Source organism: Tyto alba, unplaced genomic scaffold (genome assembly GCF_018691265.1).
Source record: "Tyto alba isolate M040663 unplaced genomic scaffold, T.alba_DEE_v4.0 Super-Scaffold_9, whole genome shotgun sequence".
Lineage (NCBI taxonomy): Eukaryota > Metazoa > Chordata > Aves > Strigiformes > Tytonidae > Tyto > Tyto alba.
In genome coordinates, this window is record NW_024881330.1 from 19,430,605 (window position 1) to 19,455,944 (window position 25,340).

Genomic DNA, 25,340 nt, shown 5'->3' on the forward strand with positions numbered 1-25,340 from the left:
AAACACAAAAGTTATTCATTTCCTTATAATATGAACAGCAATAAATTTACAGTTATCATAGAATGCCAGATTGGATGGGACCTCAAGGATCATCTGGTCCAATCTTTAAGCCATTAGCATGCATCTTCACATCTTTCTAAAACCACAGCTACACATCCAGCTCATTCTGGCCATCTATAATAGTCACACTGGATCAGCTGATGCAATTCCACTGAGATTCCAGCTGGCATCAGGTAAGGACAGACAAACAGTGGTTTCTCCTTAGTGAACAGTTACAGAGCCAGTGCAATTCACACTACAGCTTTCATGTGAAGACAAGTTCCATGGTGACACAGTTAGTAATTGATAAAAAATTGGTTTCTGTTGAAGATGATCTCGTGTGAGTGGCAAAGTAGCCAGCAGTGCTTGCTCTGCAAGACAGTTCCAAGGAAGGGCAGATGTGAAGTCTTATATTAAGGTCCTTACAGGATGGCAAAGAAGACAGCTTCTGCATGTGGGAGCTCTCTGATATAACTGGAGTCTTAGGGTGGTCTGAGCTAGTAACGAGCCAGTAAATGGCAACAAGCTGTGATTGCTAGGTGTCCTTTTCTGTTCTCCTAAGATTTAACTTGCACATAGCTTCAGTAGCTTTGTTTAGACACAAAGCAGGTATTGGATAAAATATATTTTATTGAAAATAGGAAACACGCCCATGTTATGATTAGGACACTAATAACCATCCTTTGTCCACTGCCCCAGGGCATGGGGTTAGGGCTACCCTAAACAGGGAGCACACCGCAGGCTGGTGGGGTCTGTGGGGGCACGGGGAGCATGGCCATGGTTTGGAGCCCAGTGCGGGGAGTGCCATGGATGAGGCGGTGGAGCCCGGCATGCCAGGCCGTCAGAAAGCAAGGAAGGGGGAGATCCAGTGCTCAGGTACCTGGCTCAGGATAAGGACTGTTTCAGCAGTGGGAAACGGAGCTGGGCTGTTTGCAGGTTCCTGGGGAGTCTTTGCAACTGTAGATATGCTGGCAGCAGAGTCCCTTTCCTGAGCACACGGAGGGATGAGTTGGCCCTAGGAAGGGCTCGTTACAGCTGTATCGGTGTGCTCTGAAAGCTGCTTTGAAAGATTCCTCTACATTCATGAAAACCTATGCAGCTACTGTTACTACTAATAACAAAGGGGGGAAATTCTGGCAATGTTTATGGAAGAAAGACCGTTGACTTTATCAGGTTTTCCAGTCTATCCAAAAACTGGTTTTCCAACCAGTGCAAATGTTCCTTAAAAGAATAGAGGGTTTATATTAGACCCGGTGGAACTTTGTGGATCCTCATACTAATCATTATAAGCAACTAGTCCTTTTCATGGTGGAATGAACACAGCACTGAATGTGAGAGCAGGGATGAGATATCTTTATGAAAACAAGATCCCCATTTTGAAAAATGCTTAGGACTTTGTCTTTAATAATGCTTGTTTGTATTTCAGATTATAGTTGCATATGAAGGATGCTACAGTCCAACAGGCAAATCCTACTTCTGATCTTCTTAGCATACCTGATGGAATATTAATATATTTTGTCTGTGTATTAGGATCAAACTGGTAATTCATATTAATTCAATAGGGCATGTATCTCTAACATCTTTATCATACTTTGATGGAATGACAGTGAGCCAGCCTGATGGACCTAGTTTGTGAGAAATAACCATTTCATTCATCTTGCAAAAAAAATTACCTCACCCCCTCATTCTAACAACAGCTTTCATACTTGCCTTACCTATAGATGCATTGTTTTTACAATCATAATAAAAGTCATATTTTTCAAAATATAAAAGATATTAAAAAAATAAATAACTATGATTTATCAAATAAATAACTGGGATGTGTGACTCTTAATTGACTTTTGTCCATATTTTAAAGGCAGCTCTAGTCATGATTATCTACAGTATAACAATAATTGTTTTCTTGGAAAGTACAGTGTATGAGTATTTAACACTGAAATTTTATCTTTAATAATACTGGTTTGTAAATTGATGAAAAAAATATTACTTAATTTCTTAAAATCTAAAAATAATGTTAGAAAAAGTTTTTATTTGTATTCCCTTAAATCCCATTGAATTCCTAGTTGGAATATTTCACACATATTTGGGGATAAACATGGAAAGATTTTACAATATTATGCACAATATCTTAGAGAAATAATTTTTCATTATATAAATAGTGCTTGCATATGTTTTAATTTAGGAATTTTTCAGAAATTTAACTTGTAGATATGGCTATTGTCTTCAAAACCATTTAAAATAGTCCCTGTTTTATTATGCTAACCTTTTAAATTATCTAATTGGCAGTACCATAGTAAACCCATATAGAAAACTATGAGCATTTTCTCTCAATATCTTTTATGAGTTGTCCCTTTCTAAAACTTTTAGCTCTTATTAAACATTCACATGCTTAGTTTACTTATGTGATTTGGGTCTCTGAAGATTGTTATCCTTTTGTAGGAGTTCATGAAAGAAAAAAAATCCCTTTTGCCATCTTCCTAAGACTTTCCACTACTGTATTATTTCTATTTATCACAAAACCAACGAAGTATCACAAATACACATATAGACAGATTTTGAATTAGAGCAAAACTCAGCATGAATATCTTCCTTAGGGCAGCACCTGGCTTTTATTTTCAGGTTTTAATTCCCAAAATGGAAACATTTCTATTATTATTTTTTTAAAAATGAAATAGTATTTCTTATAAAAATATTTGGCACCTGAAAGCCTTTAACCATTCTTTCTTTGTTATTTATTCTTTTTTGTGCTGGCAGTCTACACTCCTGCTTAAAGCTATGCTGGACCATGTTAAAAAAAAAAAAAAGTATTTGTGTACATAAAGTAGATTCCAATAACAAAACTGTGGTCCAAAAAAAGAGATATTAAATACATGCCAGACTGCAGAGGTGCCTAAAATCAGTATGTGCACATGAAAGGCTTCCCAGGCTGTAAAGCACAGGGAGAGAAATGCCTCCCTGGAACACTGATTAGTGCTCAACTCCTGGAGAGCAGCAGGGTTTCAGATGTTCCCCTGTAGTCAGCGTTTCTGACCAGCTGCTCCCTGCTCAGCACACAGGCTGCTGAAACGCTCATCTGTCCCCAGGCAGTGGGGTCCCCACCAGGGAAGAAAATCACCTTGTTTCAGCCAGAGCCTTCTGCCAGCGCTGGCAGCTGTGCTGACAGAAAGCAGGCAGCAGCATGGGAAAAGGGAGGGAGACGTTAGTGAGGGCTACCAAAAATCTCTTGAAATCCTGCAAGAAATTTTATATGTGTATCTGTACTTTTATACAGATAACCATATTTTATAGATACCTAAACTTTATTTGCCTCATAGGATCCTTACACCACTCTGACCACGTAAAAGTGCTGTAAAGCAGGTAGAAATTTTTTTTTTTTTTTCAATATAAGGGCTTTGCTCCTGAAGGAACTTCATTCACATTACTGTAATAAAAAATATGCCAAGGGTGACTGGAGAAGGTTTCGCTATGTCTCTCCTTCCACAGAAATACCTAGAGCTTGAAGCAACAAGAGGGTTTTGGGTTCACTGAAAGGCACGGGAAAATTAAGCAATAAGAAAAACTAAACAAAGGGATAGCTAGCATGGTGGGAAATCACAGAAGTCTCTCCTTAATACAATACATGAAAATCTAATATTCTTAAAGGAGGGTTGTGGTGTTTCAGCCAGTCCTTACAGTAGAGTTACTAGAAACACTCAAATCAAAAGTAAACCTCTGGGCATCTAACCTGGGCAGCCTAAGAGGAAGCAAAAAGCTTCGCACAGTCCCATGGGGAGAAACAACAGACAAGCTCAAAATCTGTGTGGAAAACCAAGCCACTTTTTCTTAGACATCAGGTTTTTATCTCAAGACTATACTGCCTGTGTGAAATTGCATGAGTTGCAGGTTTAAAGCAATAAAGCTTAGGTCAAGCTGTATTAATATATCAGAAGGTCACCCAGCGACATTCACTAGGCTACTCTTTATGCCTCATCTTAAATTAATTCTGGACCTTATGGTGGACCAATTTTATAACATGGCAGAGGAGCTGGAATCGCTGATGTATAATTTCTGCCAGCTAAAAGCAATATCAAAGCCATTCCATTTTTAATAACTGTGGTATATTTAATAAATCATCAACTAATATCGGAACAAGGATATTATAAAAAGTAGAGCTACATGCATTGTCTATCCATGTAGACACTGGTTTGCTTATTGTATTATATTCAAGATTTCCTTGTACATTTTAGAAGAACAGAATGATGATTTCTATCTAAGTACAAGAATGTTTTATTGGAGGTATCAGATAACCTTGACTCTGCCCTGTAGTGACACCTAGATGAAATAAAGATGAACAAAACACATTTTCTTCTTAAAAATCGGTGTCAGAAGGGAAACCTTCTTTCAAGTCCTTGCCCAAGGGACAACTAATGCATATTGCATGAAACAATCAGAGAATAAAAGAAAAAAACATAACAGAAAGTGGAATTCTAGACAGCCCCATTCTTCTTCCAAAGGGAAAATATGTATCACCAGCTCCAGAACTGTGTTTCTTCCCACCAACTTCAAAACACTGAATGTGGTCAATGCCCAGCTTCATGTTCCCCAGTTTCTACTTTGCCTGAATGATGAGGTTGTTACCTCAGACAAGAAAATCTCTTTGAAGTTGAGAGGAATCCAGATTTTCAACTTTGTAAGGACACTTGTACATTCTGAGAAAAAGATAGTCACCATCATACCAGTATTTGTTTCCTCTTTCCAGTTACTGGTTTTGGAAATCAGAATTGGTTTAGAGTTAACTGAAGTGGTTGTCAGTTTTGTGCCTTGAAAGGCCTAGAAAGAGTGCAAGGGCTGGGAGAACATGTCCTGGACCAGGGACAGATCAGGGAAGGGTGCATCATGGTTGTAGCTATTATCCAGAGACTCCCTCACACCTGATCCTCCTTAATAATTGTCATTACGGGTTAAACGATCAACATGCAACAGAGCACAGCCAAGAGACAGTCACATGCCTGTTCCCAAATGATGACTTTGCTTTCCTCACACACCCGCTTCAGCCCAGAGAGTGGCCTTGGGCCATGAATTCCTCTATCTTCATCTACAGCAATGAGAACTGCAAAAGATGCCTGTGTCCTCTCCATCACAGACTCTGGGGGCTGTGAACTTCATTTTAGTTGCCTAATGCTCTTCATTTACTGTATGGAACTGCTTATTCTGGGTTTCTGAATGACAGTCCCTGAGCCAATTTACCAAAGAATGCAAGCTTAATCCTTCAGCGTGTAAGAGAAGACTGAATTTTAAGGAGTGATTGATTCCTCTAAAGATGGTCTAAAGTCCAGGTTTTCCATTCCTTGAAAAATTCTGGAAAAAAGTTGTTCTGGTTTAGAATGAAAAAATACCCTGTATTTTATAATCACCCATGAAGGGAAAATCCTCTTCCAGTCAGACTCATATTTGCATCTCTCATCCTGAGGAGCATGTAAAACAAGATTCTGCATCCGTTAATTGCAGATATGTAATTTTTTTGCAAAAATAATATATCACTGGACTAGAGATGGATGCAAGACACAGGAGTTGTAACCCAGTGATTATGACGCTTAATGGTGATAGTGAAACAATGAAAAGCTGCAGACAGTAGAGACATCAGGAAAAGTTGCAATTTTTTTCCTGTACTCTATTTGGTTTCCTTCCATTTTGCTTGAAATCTTGGTTGAAGAAAGGCTGGCTCAGTATTTTGTTCATCATTTCTTATTGGAGACACATTTTCTGCAACATGACTGGCCTCTTCATATCAAAGAAAGGTTTGAAGTTCTGACTAGAGGTCTCTTTAGCTGATGATAGCTCTGAAGGGATTTACTCATAAAGTCCTGTACCAGCTGGTGAAAAAGCAATGGATGTTGCTATATCAGATTTGAATGGTAAGAAGTGTTGGTAAACATAAGAGTAACTACATTGAGACAGAGGTAAAAACATCGTTTCTGTTTCCTATTTCCTTCAGTGGCAAGATGGAGAACTCATATGCAATAATACCTAATTTGTTATTAAAGAACCAGGCATAATTTTGTGACTGAATGGTCTGAAGCAGCACATTGGAACCGTGTGAGATTAGTCCTGTAATAGGACTATATCCATCTACTTACTTGCACAACAGTAAGGGAAAGGTTGGGTTTTAAATCCCCAGATTTGCTTGGTTGAATAGGTACACTGGTGGAAATCTCTGAAATTTATACTAGTGATTACGAGTTGTAATGAAGATTAGAGCTACTGTAATTCTATCTGATTCATCACAGACAGAGTTTTTCTCATCTTCAAGTCTGAACACAAGAGTGGTTCATGATCCTAAACTTGTTAGATAACTGAGAATTAGTTTGATTAAATTAGAACCATGTTTTCATGGACACAGCATACCAGTGGGGTCTCTAAGTATGGGAAGGCAATGAATGAGCCTGGGGACTGATGACAAAGCAATGGGAGTTCTGATGAAACATGAATGTGCAGGTGATCACTGGAACACACTGGCAAGGAAAGCAGCAAGCCTCCAAGTTAGCACTAGAAGACCTCCTAGAGGTTATGGTTAAGTAAAAGACAATATATAGGTTACTGACATGAGCCACCTGTAGTTTTGTTGCCCAACATACACAGTAGTCAGGCTATGCAATCTAAGTATTTTCTTTCTGAGAAGCTGCCAGTCCCATCCCACAATAGCCTCTGGAGGGAACCAGCATCAATGAAAGGGTGCATGCTGAAGGAATAGATGTGGTGAGATGGTCCCTGAGCACCTCCTTTGGCCAACATCCCGGCGCCCTTCATGCCGTTTCCTAAGGGGTCATTCTTTGCTAAAAAGATTAAATAGCCTGGCGTTTCTAGGCCATGTCATTTTGCAACTGAGTTTAGTCAGACACAAGGGATCAGCTCATCTCAAAGTTTCATCTCTTTCAAATGTCTCTTTCAATATGAATCAAAGTTCCTACTTCTTTTTAATTGCACCAGCATGAAAGTTCAGGTGCAATTCAAATGTGTACATTTCACTAACACATCTTTAGCTTGTAATCCGTTGTCTTAAAATAGGCTTAAAATTAAAAGTTAACTTCAACCATAAACATAAAGGCTTCCACAATTACAGCTGTTTCAAATATTTGTTGCATTAATATTCCATAGTTAGTATGTACTCCTTTGAATATTCACTTGGTTGCTTCATTTAGCAAATCTATTTTAAAAATCGTATTTACAAACATTATTCAGAAGGAAAGAAAATATTTCTGTGCCTCCAAAATGTAAATTAGTGAATTTTACTTGCCCATTAAATTATGACAATTATTATCTATTACCAGCAAAATCAGCTTTCAGTAACTTGCATCTCAAATAAATTTCTGCAGAAACTCATAATTTAATATGTGTCCTGCTGCTGACAAGAATGCATTATTCATTTATCAAGCATTTATCAGCATAGGGGTCTTCAAAAGTAATTCTTTGTTCTGAAAATGTTGCCAAAGGATTTCTGGTTAGCAACATACACTGGTGTCTGAAAAAATAAAATCTGCAATTTCTTCTTGTATTCATACATATTGTATAATCTGATGTGTGTATACATAACTGTGTGCATGTGTGTTTGTATACATACTTATGTATATTAAATTGTCCATCAGTGACAATCATTTTACCATTTCTGTTATGCTATTGGATATTTAGATCTGATGTTATTTATAGGAGTATAGGAATATAAATTATAGGAGTAAAACTATATGAAGCACATAAAGACTTCATATCCATCTGTCTTGCTAATCCAAAAAAGGACAAAAAAATCTGATTTATACCCACAAAATGACTCCAAATGCAGAAGAAACTGACCTATGTGATTCAACTCTTTATCAACAACTGTCTAGATATTTTTTTCAGACCCAAGAGCAAAACTGTGACTGTTCAAAAATGTTTCCTTCAATATTTTTATAACCTCTGAAAAGTTTTAAGATAACTTCATGAATTTTAATATACTGAGCTTGACAGTAAGTTATGGTATTTAACATATATTTGTTTTAGTGATTAATATGGCCAATGTATCAGCTCTTGGATGATGCACTCCTAGACTCGAGCAGAACTGCTCTTATGTATGGTGTGAGGCTCTGGTCCTAAACCTTTGAGCTCAATGCCTGGAGTTAGAATTGGAGGCATTAGCACTTAAGAAGAGGTCTGATGTCATATATGCTGAGGACCTGTCACTTTGTGTCACTTGTTCGTTGGGTCTATCTTTGAAACTAAATCCTTTATGATCCAATTATTACCAAACATAGTTTCAGGTTGTAAACTTTCAGCCCCAAATCCTCTGTTCAAGAACCTTGTGTCAGTTGTATGGAAAACTGTCAGGGAAGGTAAGACTAAAATCCACCTTCTATGTGGCTGCTTGCAAAGGGCTGCAGCTTTCGTTGAACCCAAAATGCAGAGGCCTCAGGGATATGGGCACATGCTCTGGGATTACAGGGGAAGTATGGTTCTCAGATATACAGATAAAAGTCTCTACAACAAGCCCAGAAAACTTAACAGGATACACTTGGGTTTGGGTGGCACCTATAAAGGAGAATAACATTTCTAGAACTATGCTATATCAGCTCACCATAAAAATCCTTCTGCTATGGACACTGAGACAACAGCCTATCCACCACTATCCACCACTTGTGCCACGTTTGAGAGCTTGACTGGAACACACAAAATGCATAGATCTTGCAGTGATTCTATATTCACCAGCAAAATATAAAGTTTTCAATTTAGTGAATGCTTTCTAATAGAGCTCTGCAGGCTAATAGAGGCTGCAGGCAGTGTTTTCATTGTATCATGTCAGGACACTCATCATAGAAGAGGCTGAAAGGGGAACTGATCTATTAACAAAAAAAAAAAAAATGGAGAAAAGAAATGATGAGTCTGATGCTTGTATGATGTCCCTCTAGTTATCAATGTCTACATTAGGGGGAAAATGAGATGCAAGCTGAAAAGCTACAAACAGGTAATGTGCATATTTGCACTGAGCAACTCATGCCTCTAGCATGTACCAAGTCACGTCTGCTTCTTGTTTATTCTTTCTTTGCATATGAACATCTGTATTAAGCTCTTTATTTTCTTCTGATTTGACAAGGAAGTATGACCCTTTGTGAGCATTTCAGATTTTACACTGCAGCTGATTTTCCATGTCCTAGTTGTAGTTTTCTTATAACCAGATGTCAGTCATTCAGCTGATTAATCTCACTGGCATCCAGTCACAGGCACAGCTGCAGCCACTTTTCTAATGATGGCCAGATATAACATCCTTTACACTGATGTAAATTTTATCTGCACAGTCCATCATTTAACAAGATGAAGAGCACTATCATACAAATACAGTAAGGTTCTTACTGTTTTACCAGAGTCTGAATTTTTTGTCCTGTGCTGAGCCACTAACACTTGTTTGGGAATAGTCTTGCATTTGATTTTTTCTGAAGACTTGAGCAGGCAAATCTCTGAAATACTATCACCTGGATGAAGATCTTGAAGATAAGCTAGAGATACCATTCTGGGTTTTTCCACATAATAGTTGTTGTCTCAAAAAAGGCTGGCTGGATATTTTACAATGGAAAGGTTTTCTGATAGGCAATTGTTGATTTATCTAAAGCAGAAATATATTGATTTCAAATAGCATATGTTGGAAACCTTCCTTCCTGCCCTGACACTGGAGACTCAGATAGCCTCAGAAGACAGCTAGCCCAAAAACAAGACAACTCCAGCTCAGCCAGGGATGAGTGGCTTCCAGGTCTCCAGACCCATCTAGGAGAACTTTTGACTCAAAACTAATTTATTCAAATTCTTTCAAAAAAGATTTTGCTTATTTCCTCTTTTATAAGGCTGATTATAATTTTAGGTATTTTAAATGTAGGGGCTTTACTACTAACTGGAACAAATAACATCTTAAAATCTTAGGCTGGTCTTTGAAGTTGAGTTACCTGAAAGTGAGCTTTACAACCATTCTACTCTAGTGACTGAAAAACGTCGTAATAACTTAAAGTACTCAGAATAAGGTTCTTGATTTGCAATATGTCACCATTACTGATTTCAGCCAATAGAATGCTGTATTTTTTACTGAGACATACTTGTACATTTCCCTGATAAAATATGAACTATAACATCCCAAAGTACAGATAAAATTACCTACTTACTCCTCATAGGCCTTGTGAGATGCCTTTCCATTACTGATATGATCAACAAAAGCTTTTAGAGCTCCCTTTGGAGTCACTGGCTAAAAGGTCAAGTGCTGGGCCTTCCTTCCACTTCACTGCAGGTACGAGCAATCGAGATAAATTGACCTCAGGCACATATGTAGTTAACTGAGTAGAGGGAGATTAGAAGACCTGAGAGAAAATAGGAGCCGAGATTTCAGAGAATCAAAATTTCAGTCAGAAAGCTGAAAAGAAATCAAAAAGTTGAAGAGAAGAGGAAAGAAGTCTTGCTTGGTCACACAGAGGTGAATGACAAGGGTGTCAGTGTCCTAGGCTGGGACAGATGTGTACTGCTTAGGTTGTGTTCCATGTGATGTGTGTGACTGTGGAAGGAAGTGTCATCACATACTGGCATATTTTCATGTGAGTTTTTTAAGAACTTTTCAAACTCAATCACATGTATAAACAGCTGGATTTTATTTTCCTTTTAAAATTAATGCATTTGGCTTAAATATCTCTATATATTGTGCTGACTTAGCCAAACTGCACAAAATGTGGGATGTGTACCACAGATTGGTCATGCTTGCAACCTTTATAACAGGATGATTAGGGACTTTTTGACAGACAAGAAATGTCTTTTCAGTTGTCTGATCCTGAAGTTTTATTCTACAAAAATCAGTTCAGCTCCCTGCTAGGTACCCAGATATTAGAATAGATTAGTGAATTCCAGTTAAACCCTATCGACTGCTTGTTTCTATTATTAGTTGATTTCCAAGGTAATTTTATAGCAGACTAAAAAGCATTAGGATCTACAGCTCTTCCAGTTACATTTCAGAGTCATGTATGACCACTCAAGGCAAAAGAAACTGTTCTCACCTTAATTGCTTGTATGTAGTCTATCAAATAAATAGAACACTTAAAGAACTACTGATTATAAGTTTTGTGAAATTGATTCCATATTTGCAGAAATACCAAGAACTTTAAACTTAAAAATTAATAGCTCTCATTAGAATATTTAATTAAAAAATTAATTCAGGAAATAATTTATCCCTCTGCCCTGCCATGGAAAATAACATCTTTTTAATGCGTGTTTTAGTTTAACTCAGTTGGTAACTAATCCCCACACAGCCACTTGCTCACTCCCCACAGTGGGATGGCAGATAGGACGAGAAGAGTAAAAGTGAGAAAACTCATGGGTTGAGATAAAGACAGTTTAGTAAGTAAAGCAAAAGCCACACATGTAAGCAAAGCAAACCAATGAATTTATTCATCTCTTCCCATCAGCAGGCAGGTGCCTAGCCATCTCCAGGAAAGCAGGGCTCCATCATGCATAACGGTGACTTGGGAAGACAAACACCATCATTCAGAACAATCCCCCCTTCCTTCTTCTTCTCCCAGCTTTATATGTCGAGCATGATGTTATATGGTATGGAATGTGAACAGCAAGTTGAGGGAGGTGATTCTCCCCCTCTACTCCACTCTTGTGAGAACCCACCTAGAGTGCTGGATTCAGCTCTGGCGTCTACAAAATAAGAAGGATGTGGACCTGCTCAAGCAGGTCCAGAGCAGGTCACAAAGATGACTGGGGTGCTGGAGCACCTCCCTTATGAGGACAGGCTGAGAGAGTTGGGGGTGTCTGGCCTGGAGAAGAGAAGACTCCAGGGAGATCCTTATAGCAGCCTCCCAGTACTTAAAGGGGGCTACAGGAAAGATGGGGAAGGACTCTTTATCAGGGAATGTAGTGATAGTACAAGGGGTAATGCTTTTAAACTGAAAGAGGGTAGATTTAGATTACATATAAGGAAGAAATTCTTTACTGTGAGGGCGGTGAGGCCCTGGCACAGGGTGCCCAGAGAAGCTGTGGCTGCCCCTTCCCTGGAAGGGTTCAAGGCCAGGTTGAACGGAGCTTTGTGCAACCTGGTCTGGTGGCAGGTGTCCCTACCCATGGCAGGGGGGTTGGAATTAGATAATCTTGAACGTCCCTTCCAACCCAAACCATTCTATGATTCTATGAACATTCCTTTGGTCAGTTGGGGTCAGCTGTCCTGGCTGTGTTCCCTCCCAACTTCTCATGCACCTCCAGCCTACTCACTGGTGGGGTATTATGAGAAGCAGAAAAGGCCTGGACTCTGTGTAAGCACTGCTCAGCAGTAGCTAAAACATCTCTGTGTTATCAACACAGTTTCCAGCACAAATCCAAAACATAGCCCATACTAGTTATTATGAAGAAAATTAACTCTATCCCAGCCAAAACCAGCACAGTACCTTTAATAAAAAACAATCTAAACACAGGAGTCTGATTTTTGACACTTTCAGTCTCCTTAACAATCATTTGTCATAAATTGTGCTCGAAGTGATTGTGATAATCTACTGATCATTTTCAAGACTGAGTGTTAAACAACAACATCAAATTACAGCCAGCTTTTGCAGTATCTTAAAATAGCTTCTTGTATTAGATTTTTATCAGATTTTATTGTGACGTACAGTCTGGTAAAGTGGTAATTTTGATAACACCACTTCTGTACTTGCTTTTCAGAGCAGGATAATTAATTGCTCTCCTAATATTTATAGAGTTGATAGATTTGGGATACTTGTCTGTGTTGCATACAAATACTGATTCTTTGTTGTAGTGCTAAAAACAAATAGCTACTAAAAGAGAGGTAATTCTGGAGATAGTTGGCAGTCTTTGGACAATTGCCCCTAAGTGTATTTCTTTCAGCACTGCACCTCTTACTAAAAACATAAAAAAAAAAAAAAAAACAAAACCTAGATTATCACAAATTCGTTTTATATAGCAAACACAGTTTTTATCAGGCTATTGCAAAATCCTGTTTTAAAATTTAATGTTGACTGCCTTAAATTACAGCCTTTTATTTGTAAAAGCATACATTTCCTATGTAAATTATGTAATTTATTTATGTTCTTATTCATATTTCTATATAGAGTGACTATGTCATGAAGCAGTAGTCTACACTCTGCTATTACATGCATGCCATTTGTTACACTTCCCATTTGAAGGTATTTTGACTTAGCACCATTTATGTCAGAAACACAGACAATACACATAAGAGCCCTTGTTTTTTTCTGAAAACCACCACTAAGCCATGACATTCTTCCTACTGTTAAAGTCTCAGTAATCCCTCTTTTTGTCTGATTTTTATCTTTTCAATTACTTATTCCATGCCAAAAAGACTTTTTCCAATTACTTTTTCATGTTCTATGTCAGTGTTTCTTCAAAGATTCAAGGAACAGACACATTGACCATTGAATTTTGCATGAAAACATTAAAAGTTGGTAGGGGGAGGAAAAGAGTAGCTCTGAACTCATTGAATGGAAATATCTGAAGTTTGAAAATTTCCCCTTTTGTTAAATATTTTGTAAAGAATGTTACTGTACCTGTAATTTACAGGAGAACTCAAGCCAATATTTGCTTCCTACTGTATTACTCTTCTTTTTACTGATATGAACTGTATAGTGGTGATGACCTTTGTACCAGCACTAAGAAGTTCTTTGGTCCATAAATAAAACACATTTTGGAAGACATAGAAAAGAAGTGAAAAAATAACATAGTACTAGAGATGCCCATAAGGGTACATGAAGCATAAGAGCCTCTGATTCATTAAGTTAACTGGTTAAGGACTAATCAGTGTGAAAGAAATACCAAATAAGAAATAAGCTTCACAGACATTAGGGACATTAATGACTGGGCAGCCATTAAGACAACGCAGAAGACCAAAGGGAGGAATGAGCCCTTGAGAGTCACAGGGCTCAGTCAGACACCTGCTTACAAAGGAGCAGTTTGTTCCTCCCTGGTCCCTCCTGATCCTTCTTTTTTCCAACTTTGGCCCTTCTCCCAAATGTCCCATAGTAAGTTTTTCACAGTCCCACAAGCCCCCTCAAATATCCCGTATTACTTGTGTTAATCTTAGTTTCCCCATTTGTGCCAGTGACAAAGCTCGAGCCGATCTTGGAGTTGGAAGGATTTCTCCAGTTGCACGGCACCAATGGAGAAATTGAGAGTGACTTCTGCCCAGTTCAGCCCATAAACACAGTGATGCATGCAGACACACACAGAGTGGGTAGCTTTGGACATCCACACTGTAGATTTAAAAGGCTGATTTTGATTCATTACATTCTTTTCACAAGCAGGAAAAAAGTAGGCCCTTGGGCACAGCTCAGTTCTCCTCAGGCAAATAATTAAGCAGGCAAAAGGCAATGCATGCTTGACATGCAAGGGTATCTCTAAAATACATTAAATAAGTTTTTGTACTTAAAAATGTCTATATATGTATATGTATATGTATAACTGCAATATTTTTTAATAATAGTAGTACCTAAAATGAGATTCCACCTCAGGCTGTAGGCACCTGTATGTGTCTAGAAATGCAGTAGTATCTCAACTGTGTGTTAGTCATTAGGGACAACAGGGTTTGATTCAGTTGCTTAAATGTAGACATCTTAGACACCCTGGCATGCCTGGGACATCTACCTAGGTCAGGCAGATACAACACAGGAGAAGAGGGACACCTGTGCTCTTCCAAAGCAGGAGGTGGCAGCCAGGGAGGACGCCCTATGGCATGGCAGGTTATATTAAACACTTGTGTTTGAACAACTTAACTGCACCCTCATCCAGTATAATCAGCAGAGCTTGCAAAAGTGTCTACTCAGATATAGGTGTCTATTTTAGGGTGAGATGAATATTTCTGTTGACTCCACTGAACATACTGCTTAGAGCTCATTTTACTGTAAGTGAAGTTTAGACACAGAGCTAATGTGAAGAGAGACATATTTCAGTGCCTACAATACATCAAGGAAAGGCAAAGATAGGTTTGCACTTAGAACTCCCTCAGAAAGTCCTCATCCTCCATATGGTTAACTTCGTGTGACAGGTGTTCCCATGGGACTGACCAGCCTGGGAATAGGATCAGCACAATGATGAAGTGAAGACCATGTGTGTTTCAGGATTACAGATGCTTTTCTCAGTCCTGTGTAATTCTGTTGAAGTACTGTTCCAATAGTAACAGAGAAGAGAACCAGGCTTCTCCATCTCACATTTAGATTTATCACTGTTGTACCAGGGCAAGTACATAGCTTTAAAAGTTATTTTATCTCATAACTCTGATGCTTCTGAGTTCCCAGATAGAAAACATAAATCCATTATCTTTTAGAATTTATACTTCTTTAAGTACATATTTTAGTTTGATTTCATCAGACCTTGCTGCTTTTGAAGAGTCCTTTCATGGACAGAGGCTTGCATTATTGGTTATTTGGTTACTTGTTTATGAGCAAATATTTATGTGGATCAGCATAAAGCAAAAGGAAATATATTATTAAAGCAGCTGTGTTTTCTAAAGATATTAAACCAGTATGCTCTTAGGAAAATTCCCATCAAAAGATTTTCTTTCTATTGGATTTTATTATGCAAAATTTATTTTTTTTTCTTCAAAACAAGTTACAAAAAATATAGTTGTCATAGGACTAAATATAATTAAAGCTTACAGAACATATCTACTGAATATAATAATGTTCATTCATATCATCAGTCTGCTATATAGTATTTAGTATTGTGTAATAGTTGTTTATTATAAATGTACATAGCTGTGAACCTAAGTATAAGTTATACAATGGATCTTTTCAAAGCTTGTTCACCTGTATTTTACCATTTATTAATGTGATCACAATTGGTATGTTACATACACTTTTGTAATGTTATTTTTGTGTACATAGGAACCTAACATAGTATTTAGTTTGAATGTGTTACCAACAATACCTACCTCAGCCTTTTGTGAGAAATGTCTGCAAACAAAGATTTTTTTTTTTTTTTTAATTCATAATGGCCTGTAAAAGCAATTCTCACAGTGCTTTTCAGTCCCAGACAGAAATGTGTATTTATTACTACAGCAACGGCAACTGCAGTGGCATATTTTGCTTTGAACTCTATCTATGGACATTGTTTAGTTTCCTGAAAGCAGAATTATCTGATTCCTTTTTTCAAGAGCACCTTAGCATAATGGAACTTGATTAACACATTTTGATATAGTGACATTTTTCCAGCTTGAATTCAGTGTTTGGGAGTTTGAACAGCCATCCATATACCTAAAGATTAAAGCACGTGTGGTTATTCAGCAGTGAAACTGGACACTAGAAATGCAATCTTAGACAGGGATTAAAGCTCATCTTTGAGAACCATAAGTACAATTATGAGATAAAAAATAAACAGTTAGACCTATGAAGTCAAATACAGATATGCCAATAGTCTATCAATATAGTCTATATAGTAACAATCAAATATTGATATATTATCCCAGGCAAGGGGCAAATAATAAATAAGATAATAATCAGTAAGATGGATTTTTAGGTCAGTAGAAGGACTTCATAAATGTATTTAGAAACACTGTGGTTACAAGATGCCACTGAAATCGATGGGAATTAGTTTCTGGAAATTCTCTGCAGGTGCCTTTATGTGGCTTTCAGCACCTCAATACTTCAGATACCTTTAGTGATAAGTTCTCAGCAATGTTCAGACACGTGAAGACAGAATACGGAAAGATACACCAGTTTAGGAAACTGGTGGTGGAATACCAGAGACCCACAAAGACATACATTTAGGAACATCCCTGATACTTCACAATCAAAACGTTACTGCTCACTGATGGTTTATTGAAAAGGAAATGATCAAAACAACTGAAAGAAGGGAAGCATACACTGAATGACAAAGAGAAAAAAGAAACAACTTCAGTTCCCAAGCTTTCCAGCAACCACAGGAGACTGGGTGCAGCTGGAGGTGGAATTGCCATGTGCCTCTCAGTATTGCTCTGAAGGATTTTAGTAACCAAACAGGGCAGCATTTGGAAGCATACAGATGTTTACTCTGTAACTATATAGTGTCTCAGGCTATCAGAGCAGCATTATATTTTTATTTAAGCCATAAAAAGCAAGTGCTGATTTCTCATGGCAAAACTGTCACTTAATGCAATCATAGTTGGCAAAATGAGTAATATTTTATCTCTGCAGCAGTAGGAAGAGCAGGTGCATATGTCCCTATTTTCTTGCTGCCATCAGCAGTGTTGCTTGTTATTTTGCCATCTGGCAAAGACAGCAGGACCTACTAAAAAATATAGCGATTAGTTTTTCTTTAATAAAATATGGTTACCCAGTTACCATTGGCCCACAACCTAACGTGATTTTTGGATAGGATTATCTCATTTACTAATTTTGCTTCCTGACAGTTTTCTCCACTGATAAATCTTTTCTCCAAGGAAAGTTGTTGACTCATTACGTAAAAAAAGGGGGAAATGGTCCTTTGGCTGCCATTAGCATAGTCCTGAGGAGTCTCAGTCTTTAGTATTTCATCTTACAAAGCATGCTCAGCTAAGGAAATACTATTTCTCCTCTGTGAAAACAAGGTTTTTAAATACATCAAGAGACTTATTCAAGACAATTATAACAGTGGTGACAGCACAAGAAATAGCCAATACAGTGGGATAATGAAAATTGGTAGGCTGGTTTTCTTTAACATTATATGAGTGCTGCTCTGTTGTCTTAAATAGCATAAATTAGTACTGCTGGCTATGTCAGCCACTGTCCTAAAGTCTGAATCTGTCCTAATTAAAAAACTTAGCATAGTAATTAGAAAAACTCTTCACTCCTGTATGTCCCATTGTTGTGCTCAAATTCCCGTAGAAAACTACTCCCACAGACTGCTTATAGAGGTGAGAAGGAACGGAATTTCATTTTGTGTGCCAATCCAAATCACAGATTATTTTAAGACTGAGCAGCACCAGCTTTCTAGAATTTCATGTTATTAAAAAAAACATGTATGTTCTTGTGTAGAAAAAAAATCTTAAAGCTACAATATGACAACAAGGTTTTAGAAACCAAACAGGCTGTCTTTGCTCTGAATTATGTCTCCTTGTTGAACTGCACTTCAACTAGTCTTCAGCTTTCTTGCTGTAAAAATATATCTGCTGACTCCTGAAAGTCATTTGTAAGCATAAAATACCAAGGCATCACTACTGTCCACAAATATCCATAACCAGGAAAATCACTTGGTTTTGTTAATTATTCAAATTCAAGAGACATTGCAATTCAAATTGAATAAAGTCATACATGTGAGACTAAGGAAACAAAACAAACCTAGAAAATAGAGATGCAAAAGAGCACCTAAAACTTCCAGTCCATTCGCAGAAAATATGCTTCTTTTGCCAGTTCTTTGGTCAGTCTAATCAGTAAGATTTAAGTGATAGGGAAGGATTAATAAGTGATGAAAACTAGTTTTGATCTTTTATTTTCCTCTTCCATGTAGATAATTATAAGTTTAAGCTAAAATCCCAAAACATTTGCACGCTTAGTGAACTTTGCATGTGAAAAGCACTGGAGTTGGTTGAGAATTTTCCAATCATGCTACTTCAATATGAAAAAATTGCAAGTCTTTAAAACACTTCTCAGAAATACTTTCTACAGACTTTACCAAAGACCCTGCTAGCTCACCTGGAGGGCTCCATGGCTTCTAGAATACATGACACCAAGGACATTCTGCAATACCTGCTGCATGATGAAGTGGATCCCAGGTCCCTATTGCAAAGATTGCCTGATTGAAAGCTTGACGCACATGAACACACACTCCGAGCTGGGCCTCTCGGGCTTGTGAACTCTCTGATCCACCACAGAGTACTTAACAGTTTGTCTCTACTCCAGGAAAACTAAAGAACTGAGGGAAGTTGACTTACTCTCTCACTACTGTCTGCCCTAGAAGTCAAGCTGGTTTGTTGTGGTTTTGGGTTTTTTTTTTCCTAAAACTAGGAAGAAAATACTACCCTGCTGCAGGAATTTTCTGAATTACAATCACTTTCTCTGAATGATAACAAAATCTGTCAGCAGATTTTACAGAATGGAAATTGCCAGGATAGACACCTCTAAGATGTAGTATCACTATTCATGGCAGGACTAATAACACCTGTAAGAGGCTGTAAGAATAGAATAGTTTTCCTTAGGTCTAGATCCTTCCTTGTAAGGAAAGACAGTGGAAGTGTTGTTTCTCAGCATGAATGCTCCTTTGTTGTCTTGTCCCTAACCAAGGTGACCACAAGTATCGCATTATCCCATCAGTTATCCCTTGACTTTTTGTCATCTCCCTCCTCCTACCACGATATTCCAGCTCCTGGTGTCAGTGTCTTTTAGTGTGTTTGTCTCACATAGAAAGGCCCATTTCCACCTCTACTAGCCAGAGATCCTCCATTTTCCACAGCCACACCAGAATGGAAATCACCTTACAGGCTTTAAGCCTGGAAATCTGGCCTTACTCTTGGTTTTGGTGCACTTGACTTCTACTACTGCCAGTTGTGGCATGAGAAATAAAAACAGCCATCAAAAGGTGGAAAAACAGAAATCTCATCATACTGTAAGGAAGAGAAGTGCCTCCCCTCAGCATACAAAGACCCCCTCCATGGCAATGTCCCTTTTTATTTAGGCATCTGGCCTCAGGTAACTTCCCAGAGAGCATGTAAAGCCCAGCAAAAGGGACAGACACCTCCGGGTCTTATGAGGAAGGATGTATGCCATCCTTTTTAAAGAGATAGATAAACAACATTTTGATTAAATTTACACTGCTGAGAGGTTAGATGATACTTTCATATTGCACAGTACATATTTGCCTGAGAGCTGAGAAATGACATTAAACTATCTATCATATAAAACAGAAAAGAACGATTTATAGTTTCTTGAAATACACAAAGTATTATGAGCTCTAAAAGTTCTTTTTGAGAGTAACTCTTAATAGCATTTTAAAAAAATCATTCAAATCAGAATGTCATTTCTTTCATACACATAGATTGATTGTCCAAAAACCAATGAACACACAGAACACTAAATAATATATTGAGGCTTAAATAATTGAAATAGGGCAGGAATTCATGTGACTTTCTAAAATACATTTGGTTCTGCTGACTCAATAAAATATGATTTTATAAAGACTGTCTTGAAAGTTACTCTAGGAAGTAAAAGAAAATGAGTTTGAGCAGCAGAGCACAACAGACTTGCACGTGGGAGTACAATAGATGATGTCCTTGGCACCAGCCCTTGTCTTACTATACCACTCCTCCCCCTTCTGTTTTCTACCACTCTTATTTCTAGTTTCCCCTATTTGCACCCTTTTCCTTTACTGGTTACCTGTTACCTGACAGTTTTCATACCATCAGCAGATCTCTTATTTTGTTACAGAGAGAAATCTACAGTTTAATTTTCCCCAGGACTCACATTTATCTTTTATTTCCAGACATACATCTTCTCTCACAGATGGCAAAAGCCATATGAACTGAGCTCATGACTGGCAGTGTTTCTGGATAAGGATTTTTTACTGCACACTAATTCAGATGAGACATACAGGACAAACTTTCGTAATAAGTGATAAATGCAAATGTTTAAGTAAGTTAATTATTTTATCTTGCAGTGAGTGGGAGTGCAAATGGTGTTTAGAGAAACATTAGAAGCTAAGAAGTGAACTTCTTGGTTGTTATTTTATCCAGACTGTCTCGACCTAAAGGGTCTAGAAATGAGTTGCTTAGAAATATACCACTTCAGTTTTCCTAAGAGTTTTCAGATAAAAGGTTTTGAGTAGTATATCAACATCTTTGTGCCTGCACCAAACAAAACTAGTAAGAAATCATGTAAGTACACAACAAATGATTCTGAATGAAAGTTTTTCCCAGTTAAAAGTGGTTTTATTGTGGAAAATATAGTCTATGACATAATTTTCTGTTGAAGAATCTTCTTTTGTCACAAAAAAAAAATTGGATTTAAATAGAACATGGACATAGAAAAGACCACACTGGTCATTTGATCCAGTTCCCTTAGTTACCAAATACCACATCATCACATACCTTTTCTCTCACCTCTCTTTTTATAATTCCAGAAGTCCTCTTTGGTCCCATACATATATTTCAGTAGTGTCACTGGGTGTTTCTAAACTGCTGCTTTTATTAGTGTAAAGAGCATTTCTAGGTGCTCAAATTCAATCCCCTACTTTTTTAGAGTGTTAAAAATATTCTTGGCACATGTTTAGTGCAGCCTAACTATCACTTTCCCGTAAAGTTCCTTCATGTGTCTAGGGATTAATGACAATCCTCAGGTTTTCTAGCATTTTCAGCATTTTAGATTAAAAATATATTCAGTAATAAGAATACCAGCCACTTTATATCATCTTATCTCAGTGCCAGAGAACATCCCTGGTACTTTTAATGTACTGGTACTAAGAAATCCTCATGCTAGACTGAAATTTCAGTTGGTGCCAGTGGCTGACTAGCACTGAAGTACTTAGGCTCCCACTATAGCCAAAGAAGAGAGAGAGACATCTATAAAGGATAACTCACACCATCTTTCCTACATATTTACCTTAGGAAATGAAAAATTTAAATTCAGAAGTGCCTAATCTCTTTCCATTGACGACTAGTAGATGACTAATTGTTTATATCTAAGGAACAGATCATACCCTCAGTGGTACACAGAATAGCTACTCTACATGCCTCATAAAATTGACTTGCAGACTTGATTTTCAAAATCTCAGACTTCCAGAGATATTTAAAGTTTAATTTTTAATTTGTGCTTGCATGCATGCCTGATATATATATTAAAGTAGGCAAATGCTTAGTTACGAAACTGAATCACCTAGCTACTTTGGCATATGTCTAGCTTTGGGCATAGAAATACTTCCCTAGATTTCCTCATGAAGGCTAACTCATCAAAATGCATGTGAAAATGACTAAACTTAAACTTGTAGAAGTTTAAAATAAGACACAAGCCAAAAGAGTTATTCAAATATTTAAAGTGAAGTGCCAGAAGCTGGACCCACAGACATCTGATTTAGCTCCTGCCTAGGTACCAAACTCTCCACAGCATGTCTGAAAATGTTCTTCCAGACAAAGGGTGTGCCAGAGAGAGCAATCACAGGTTTGAGTACCTAGGTGATGATAGAAGGACTATTGCCTGCTCCAGTGAATTGTCACATGCAATCATTGGATAACACAGAAATATGATGGGTTTAAAACCATAAATTTAGTAGTTCATTAATTGTTTTGAGGGACCAATGAGATCTTTAAAATTCACCAGTTTATATTTTTAGGCTTTTTCCCTGGAACAGAAGCAGCTATACTTAATGAAAGGAGAATTTTTCAGATTCACCTCTCTTCTGAAGCAGGTGTGTAAAGAGGGAAAAAAGCCCACCATGGTGGGTTTTTGATCAAGTTATCTGATATCCCAGATTGCAATACTGATCTATAGAAAAGGGATAATACAGTTAGAGTTAGGAAATGGTAAAGTGTACAGGTATTGCATTATTCCAAAGTTTGCTATTGTAGTATCCGCAGGATCACAGAATTATAAAATCATTTAGGTTGGAAAAGACTCTCAAGATCATAGAGTCCAACCATTAAACTAACAGTGCCAAGTCCACCAGTAAACCTAAGTGCCACATCTACATGTCTTTTAAATACCTCCAGGGATGATGACTCAAACACTTCCCTGGGCAGTCTTTTCCAGTGCTTGAAAACCCTTTCCACAAAGAAATTTTTCCTAATACCGAAACTAAATTTTCCCTCATGCAACTTGAGGCCATTTTCTCTTGTCTTATCACTTGTTAGTTGGGAGAAGAGACCAACACTCACCTCACTACAACCTCCTTTCAGGTAGTTGTGTAGAGCAATAAGGTCTCCCCTGAGGCTCCTCTTCTCCAGGCTAAACAACCCCAGTTCCCTCAGCTATTCCTCATAAGACTTGTGCTCTGGACCCTTCATCAGCTTTACTGCCCTTCTTTGGACATGCTCCATCACCTCAATGTCTTTCTTGTAGTGAGGAGCCCAAAACTGAACACAGTATTCGAATTGCAGCCTCACCAGTGACAAGTACAGGGGGACGATCACTTCTCTAGTCCTGCTGGCCACACTGTTTCTGATACAAGCCAGGAAGCTATTGGCCTTTTTGGCCACCTGGGCACACTGCCGGTTCATATGCAGCCAGCTGTCAACCAACACCCCTATTTCCTTTTCCACCAAGCATCTTTCCAGCCACTCTTCCCCAAGCCTGTAGTGTTTCATGGGGTTGTTGTGACCCAAGTGCAGGACCTAGCACTTTGCCTCATTGAAATTCACACAATTGGCTGTGGCCCATTGATCCAGATCGTCCAGATCCCGCTGTAGAGCCTTTCTGCCCTCATGCAAATCAACATTTCTGCCCAACTTGGTGTCTGCAAACTTACTGAGGGTGTACTCGATCCCTTCATCCAGATCATTGACAAAGATGTTAAGCAGAACTGGCCCCAATACTGAGCCTTGGGGAACACCACTTGTGACTGGCTGCCAACTGGACTTAACTCCATTCACCACAACTCTTTGGGCCTGGCCATCCAGCCAGTTTTTTACCCAGCAAAAAGTGCACTTGTTCAAGCCAAGAGCAGCTAGTTTCTCTAGGAAAATGTTGTAGGAAATGGTGTCAAAGGCTTTACTACAGTCTACGTAGACAACATCCAGAGCCTTTCCTTTGTCTACTAAGCGAGTCACCTTGTCATAGAAGGAGAACAGGTTAGTTAAGCAGGACCTGCCTTTCATAAACCCATGCTGACTGGGCCTGGCTGTCCTGTATGTGCCGTGTGATGGTATTCAAGATGATCTGCTCCGTAACTCTCCCTGGCACCAATGTCAGCCTGACAGGCCTGTATTGTAGTACTCTAAAATAGTACAAGCCAGATACATAAAACTGGCTTAGGTACATTAATGGATCCATCAAGTGGAGCTCATATTTACAGTGAAAACTATCTTAATGAGTGGGTCTTCTTAGGAGAAAAAACAGGCTTCTTTTAGCACAGCATCAGCCTGCATTGTAAGAAAATAGCAATTTATTTGCCCTTATTGTAGCCTATGTAAAATTTTGTGTATTTAGGCTCTAGTTTGCTTTGATAAGTAAGTCACATGCTGTATTGCCACTCCCAATTAGTACAAAGAGATGCACATTATCTCATTATCCTCAACTGTAGGGGATGGTTGTGGTAAACAGGTATAAGCCAAAGCAGAACAAGGGCACGAGTGATACTGTGGTGAACAGAATTCAAAGTGTTACATATATAGAGTACTTCAGGAAAAAAAAAAATGTACTTCAATACAGCCATGACAAGGACATTTCAATGCAGCAGAATGGATCTTATCAATATTCTGATTTGAAGAGGAAACCCCCAAAAAAGAGAAGCTTAGCACATGAAAACTACAGGGTGACAACTGAAGAACCATCGAGCAAGATGCAGAGATCCCCCTTGTCCTGCAATCAGAAGCCTGACCAGTAAGGTTTTGAAAAAGAAGCTACTCGTTCGATGTATCATGTCCTGTTTTGTTACTCTGCTTTATTTACTATGGCAGTAAATCTTTGTATTCCATATAGCTGGAATAATCTGAAGTCTTACATATTAATATTAACTGTCCACCTGCAATTATTATGCAGTATGAATTTGAAACAGTTCTAATTTCTAAGAATAAATCACCAATCCTTTTTTATTACTTTACATTAAATCCTGCCTCCTCTGTTTTCCAGGAATGCAGTGAAATGATTCATGCCAATAAAATGAGTAGGACACACCCTGAGAACTTAAAATGAGTTGATCTGTGTTTTGAAATCATATTGGACTGAGAATAAGGAAAAAGGTATTCCTCTTTTTGCTAAGCAAGTGCTGTGTTTTATTTGGCATTGTGAGAGGGCTGCAAAAAAGTAAATCAGGTTCAAGGTGTACCAATTGAATTCTGATTTTCAAATCAAGTTTGGCAGAATAAATTAATGTGGGTTTAAAGTTTCCAAGAAAAAAAGAAAAAAGTTACACATGCATTAAAACACTAAAAATGTTCAGAGAATCACATCTATACTATCTATATCAGAGAAATCATATCTATACTGCTTTGTCCAGTCCTGCCATACATCAAATTGCAAGAAACTCAGATTTGTTAATTTTCACTATTTATGAGAATTTCTCTTCTCAAAAAGTTAAAAACCTTAAATTTCTTAAAGGGTCTTACCAATTTTATTTTTAGAACATAAAAATTAAAATAAATCAAAGAGAACATTTGGTGCCATGAATTTTTGATTAGAAGCCTTTGGATGTTGCCCTTAGAGACGGAC